The 6,517-nt window shown below is 40.3% G+C and overlaps 2 non-coding genes across 2 annotated transcripts; both read left to right on the top strand.

Annotated features, from left to right (window-relative positions):
• The first annotated feature begins 5,430 nt into the window (after positions 1–5,430).
• On the top strand, positions 5,431–5,503 carry trnav-aac (transfer RNA valine (anticodon AAC)). Its single transcript has one exon. It is a non-coding gene; the product is annotated as a tRNA-Val (tRNA).
• Positions 5,504–5,626: 123 nt separating this feature from the next.
• trnav-cac (transfer RNA valine (anticodon CAC)) lies at positions 5,627–5,699 on the top strand. The gene has a single exon. It is a non-coding gene; the product is annotated as a tRNA-Val (tRNA).
• The last annotated feature ends 818 nt before the right edge of the window (positions 5,700–6,517 follow it).

Genomic DNA, 6,517 nt, shown 5'->3' with positions numbered 1-6,517 from the left:
CAAGCCCCTAAACAATCCGCCGATTCCTGATGCAAAACCGGAACCGTACATGACACCACCCCCTGCGTAACCGGGCAAGCCGTTTCCGGTTTGAGATTTGTAGTACGCAACATAACGATCGGGGTCCGACTGGTACGGAGCGAGATAAACCATTTAAAAAAGGTGTTGTTTCACGGGTCTAAAAGTGAAGTTTAGATACAACCTTCCCGTAGGTGAATGGTATCTCTCTGTTTAAGTCGTCTTTAACCTCAATAGTAATCTCGTTAATACTGGTTTTATTAAGACGCACGTAGTGTGACTTGTCGTACCTGACACAGGCAGCTTTGTTTGTTTCCCCTTCGATAAGTACTGTACCTAGTAAAGGTACATACAAATCTCCAACTGATCGGTAGTCTATCATATCTGTGTACACATATAGGGTATAAAAACCACCTCTTATATCAGCCTGGAACGGTGCGTATGTGACTGATGTGACGTGTGTGTCTTGATGCTCATCCGAACTGTTTGCAACTTCCATAGGAACACCGGGTTTTAATCCCAGTATAACAGATACCTTACCATAAAATGTCAACGAAGCCCTCTGGCCTGCTTTCAGAAATATCTTATTCTTTATATGATCGTAGCCGAGCTGCACCCGCGGGGGGAGAGATGCATTTATTTCTCTGAGTAATACGGGTATATCTTCAAAATAACCACACTTTAAAGCATTCCGGCTCGTAGATATTTTTAGGGCTTTCCGAAAAGTTTGGATATTAAGGTAACCCCTTACACTGTGCAGTTTGCCGTTATTCTGTAATAGGCTTTGATCACAATCGATAATAAATACAGCGTCGTCCTCATTGAAGGTGTACCAGGTCAATGGATATTCAAACTCGACCAGTGCCACTTCCCACAGGCCTTTTAAATTTATACTTCTAGCCAACCTAGTTCTGCAATTAGATATACGATTCTCAGGATAGACATTAGTCGAAGCATTGCAGGGAAGTGTAACGTAGAACCCCTCCTCAGACATGATTTACATAAATGACACCTGTTACGAATTCACTATAACTTTAAGATGGTTTGCAGATCCATCGCCTGTTTTTTAGGAATCCAGCTGTTGAATTTAGAAGGCCACCCCCACCACTTGACTAACACACACATGACTTTCCCACAGCGTTGTTTATCCAGTATTTTTTCAACCTTGAAAGATGCATCATTACTCACGATAATCTTCTGTAGTTCTTGTTCATAAAAACAACCAGCGATAATTTCACTGTCATAGTCTTGTAATCGGTATACGGGAGGGATACGTGGAATGCATGCGGTTATTGTGAAATATTCTTCAGTATAATTTTGCTCGTACCCTTTGGCAAAAATATTCCGGACTTTAGAGATTCTCACTACATCTCCAATTGAGAATTTAAATTTGGGTGTCTCCTTACGTATTTGTAAAATACGAAAATGTTTATTGAAAAACTCTGTGCCCTTATCTGTTTGTAGCTTTGTTGGTATACGCCCCTCCCGCAGAGTAGACAAAAAAGCTTTCATCACTTCCGGCCCCGTCTTATTTTTAAGTACACACGTCCATGCGAATTTACTGAAAATATCAATAACTGTAATTATGTATTTAATATTATCATTCTGTTTCGAGTATATCGACATATCAACCAAATCAGCGTGAAACTGATGGTCTTTTCGATACACTACCACACGATTCCGTTTATATTTTATTGGTGCAGTACGATGGAGAGTGTATTCGTCTTGACTGGAGAGCCAGTCGGTCACCTCTTTATCAGATAGTCTTACGTTGTATTCCTGCAATACCGCTTGTTTTAATCTGTCCTTACCACCAAAAGCACCAGAATTCGCTGGATCATAGTATATCTTCTTCATTAGCTCTGACATGTCGACGCTATGAGTTTTTCAGACAATACCTGAATCACTTGCATTGTTGTTCCGTTTTTATTTTTTACAAACAATCAGCAAACAACAAAGTTTTTTTTTTTTTTTTTTACAAACAATCAGCAAACAATAAAGTTTTTTTTATTTTTTTTATTTCAGGAATATCTATTATTTTATTTCAGAAAATAACGGATCACTTACAATGTTGTTCACTTTATTTTTTTTACATACATAGTCACACACAAAAGGGTATATCAACATAATCATTTTTTTTATTTTAGAATAGAGAAAAGAACAGGGTTACAAGGGTTTAATCATGTATCATCCAAACGTCAAAAGAAATTTCACACACATTTCAAAATTTTTCTCCAGGACGAATTCAACTAAAATGTCAATAATTTTACAAATATCAGAATCTTTATTTCTCAACAATTTGCAAACATCAGTTACATACGTACATAGACATAATATGTTTCCTATTTTAAGGGAATCAGCATTTTCAGGCATTAGATCGAGAATGTTTTTGATAGTCGTACATTTATGGATTACAGATATGTTCACCATATTACTCCAGTCGTCCGATGACTTCCGCACAGCATTCATTTGACACGTTAATTTCGTTAGACGTATATCATCCGCAGACTTTCCGGTGTTTGTAGCATGATTATCATCGATAATCTTGTACAGCAGGGTTGATAATCCACATTTAACACGCAGTTTAAAGAAATATTTGAGAATCCAGAATGTGCAGAGGTTCCACATTTTCACACGAGGACAGGTTCAGGGTCTTCAGCAGCAGCAAGCTTCCACTTCTCGACAGCGGACTAAATAATTTCCTCACAACTTTCATCCACAAGTTTCTGTCTGATAGATCCCAGCTGCTCCACAATGTACATCTCATCCTTAAGCTCAAACAAGATTGTCTCGACAGCACCTTGGAGTCTTTGCAGATGTGATGTAGCACGATACAGACTCAGCGATTGAGCTAGGATAGTTTTTAGCTCCGGTCTGAGAACCTTCAGGCTGATCTCGTCAAAACATCCATAAAAATAATATCCAGGTGGTTCGAACAAACACGAGTGCCTCGTTTGGGATGGGTGGTCTACGATACAGCCGTCGCAGCTTTGTTTCATCCGTTTATCGATCAAATATTCCAATATGATTGTAACTACACTTTTAATAATCCGATGTCCAGCATCGCCGAGACACCCGTCTGGCTCATCAGCAGACGTGTCAGCGTTCACAGGGGATGCTGTACCTGCATTTGTAACGGGCCCATTAGCTCCATAGTTCGTGAAGAACGCCAAGTTGTGATATCCAAGATCTGTACAAAATGTATTCATCCAGTCGACGCTTCTTTCCGGTGCATTTGATAATCCTGATTGCGTGTATCCATCAACAGCTCCAAGAGGAGAGAATCCGGGGTGAATGGTTTCTTGAGACATAATGCAGAATGAGTTGAGTTGTCAAGGGAGGTCTTTTTAATGCTTGTAGAATGTGGGCGGTGCTATATGAACACCCCTCCTACTGGGCGTGTACCAATCCGGGTGAAAGAGCTTCACTTTAATATTATTGTAGCGCTCGTACGCATCACACCATTTGAAAAGTTTATCAATTTTGGCAAAAATGTCTTCCAGCACGGGCATATCCTTCTACTGAAACATGAATTTTAAATCGTAGTATTTAAGGTGGTTATCCTCCGAGATAGGCCATGCCCGTTTGGGTACATCTGACCCAAAATCAGTGCAAAGGATGTAAATGTAATCCTCGGGATGTTTGTTAACGTTGTCCGCCAGCAGCCTGTATTTTGTACCCATCGTTAGACCGTTCCACTCCGCTATAAAGAGGGGCTCGTCACACCCTTCTTTCATATCTTTCCAGACGCAGGTGAAAAATAAGATCCAGTCTCGTTCTGTGAAAAACAGATGCGGATCCTCTGTTGTATTCCTTGTAAATCTCTCATCGTTATCCACATTAATCAATCTGACTTCGCGGTTGTTCTCTTCAAAATTGTACTTGCACAAACGGCCGCCAGACAAATGAAAAACATATTCCACATCGTTCATGGAGAAATCTTGTTAAACAAGATTGCTTATTCCGCGGAGCTAAAGTCAAATCCTCCATAGCCTCATCAATGTTTCTCTCGGGGGTCTTGGGTTCTGTTGCCATAGCCATTGCTCCTGAATAGATCTAATAATCCACAATCACAACCGTATTTTGCGTTGAAATCGTGGCGTTTTTAAATAGAAAGCCACGGAGGGAAATCCCTTAGAGTGATGTCATCGTAAGTGTCAGTCGTAGCTGACCAATGAGACATGTGTGTGTGTGTGTGTGTGTGTGTGTGTGTGTGTGTGTGTGTGTGTGTGTGTGTGTGTGTGTGTGTGTGTGTGTGTGTGTGTGTGCGTGCGGGAACTCTGTGTTCTATTCCCCTCGATCCATGTGTGGAGATGTGTGTGTGTGGGAACTCTGTGTTCTATTCCCCTCGATCCATGTGTGGAGATGTGTGTGTGTGGGAACTCTGTGTTCTATTCCCCTCGATCCATGTGTGGAGATGTGTGTGTGGGGGAACTCTGTGTTCTATTCCCCTCGATCCATGTGTGGAGATGTGTGTGGGGGAACTCTGTGTTCTATTCCCCTCGATCCATGTGTGGAGATGTGTGTGTGTGGGAACTCTGTGTTTTATCTCCCACGCTCCAGGTGCGGAGGTGTGTCGTGGGAGGAGTCAGCGTGTGGTGCACCGTACCACTCCCGTTCAGCCATTTCTGGTCGGAGTGCGGAAATGATCACGAGTGTTTCACAGCGTTTCTCACAAAACCTTTTATAATGTCTTTGTTCTTCTTTCAGCAAAACTGAGTTTTGTAAAAACGTAAGACTTTTTTAACTTTATACAACGTTTTTAATACCTTTAAACACTAGTTAATTGTAAAAGTACAACTTTTCTTCAAACGTATGTTAGAAAATAAAACTATTTGCATGATACTGATTATTGCTTTTATTATACATTTTCTTAAAAAAGATTAAAATTTTGTTTTTAATGTTTTTTAATCATTTTGAACATTTTTTACATTGAGCCCTATTGATCGTGGGTGATTTTCCACACTTAATCTGTTCAGACCAATATGGGGAGGAAGGGGAGGAGTTAGCGTGGGGAGAAATTCCATGCACAGGTGTACAGGCCGGAAGTGGGAGGGGAGGGGAGGGGAGGGCTGAGTATCTCGGGGGATTCCCACTGTGTCATAAACGGGGAGGCTTTATGGGGGGCAATAAAACTGTCAGTTTGACGAAAGCCGCCCTTATACCTCTCTCTTCCGCAGTTCAAAACTGGGTGAAAACAAGCGGAGGCATTTTAAATATAAATGCTGCAATTCGCTACAAAACCCTTGCTTTTGAGACAGGTGAAGGCCATCGTACCAAGGAGCTGTAGGCAGACTGCCATGCCGAATGACCTCTGTTTGGTTGTTTGGAATTTACAGACTGTCACACTGCTTGCAGAGTAGATTATGGGAAGGAGCCATCTCCTAAAAAGAACATGCACCTCGTCAATAGGTGTCTGTAGTGTAGTGGTCATCACGTTCGCCTAACACGCGAAAGGTCCTCGGTTCGAAACCGAGCAGAAGCAGCGGTTGGATTCTCACAGAAACTTTAAACTGTTTGCCACGCTAGGTGGGTGTAGCGCTCATTTCCTTTATATGCTTTTTAACAAGCGTGCACCTAAAGATTTATGTCTGCAACCTGAAGACGTGTTTCCGTAGTGTAGTGGTTATCACGTTCGCCTCACACGCAAAAGGTCCCCAGTTCGAAACTGGGCGGAAACTGTGGGTGGTTTTTGCTAAAATTTCGTATGCGATTTTCTGTTGAGCAGGTCAGTACACTTGCACGGATGTTTGTGGTTTAATCTCTTTAGAAAAGGACAAAAATAAAACAAATGACCATTGAGGTTTCCTTTACAGTAATAAAAAATGTTTGGTCTGCCAACAAAATTAGCAGCTTTTTGCCATGTTAAAAACACTGGGCAGTCTATAGCTTCAGTAGCTTTTGAACAAGCGTACCCTAGAAGAGGTGGGACTGATGTCCAAATCAAGTTTCCGTAGTGTAGTGGTTATCACGTTTAGTTTACACCATGCGGCCAGTCGTATGTAGGTGTAGAGCGTTGCTTGCCAATAAGAACGCAGGGAATTCCAGCAAGGAGGGCCTGAAAAAATACACGAAATTACAGGTTCGAGTCTCGTCTCGACCACAAATACCATAAAGTGTATCTAGATTAAAAAATTATTAGAAACTCATGTTAAGTACGATTTACATATAATAAACTAACTTTGTGCACAAAATAGAATAAAACGTGTAAGATTAGTTATTGTGTAGGATGTACAAAATGTGCAATTACCTTAATAAACATTTACATTATAATAGGGTATAGTTTTCTTTAATATAGAAAATATTTGAATGTGAATAATTGTAAAGAACATTTTGATAATGTTTTAGACCTTTACATTTTACATTGAGATATTTACATTATATTTGTTTAACTATGTACAGAAATCCACTATATATATGAAATATAACCAGTAAACACCAAATAGTAAGTTTCTCGTTTTATTTATAGTACAAAAATATACATATTATTATGTAAAAC

The sequence above is a fragment of the Siphateles boraxobius genome, unplaced genomic scaffold (assembly GCF_051911475.1).
Source record: "Siphateles boraxobius isolate OS27281-9 unplaced genomic scaffold, OSU_SipBor_1 63, whole genome shotgun sequence".
NCBI lineage: Eukaryota > Metazoa > Chordata > Actinopteri > Cypriniformes > Leuciscidae > Siphateles > Siphateles boraxobius.
Note: the sequence above shows the minus strand (reverse complement) of the source record. Positions and strands in the feature narration are given on the sequence as shown.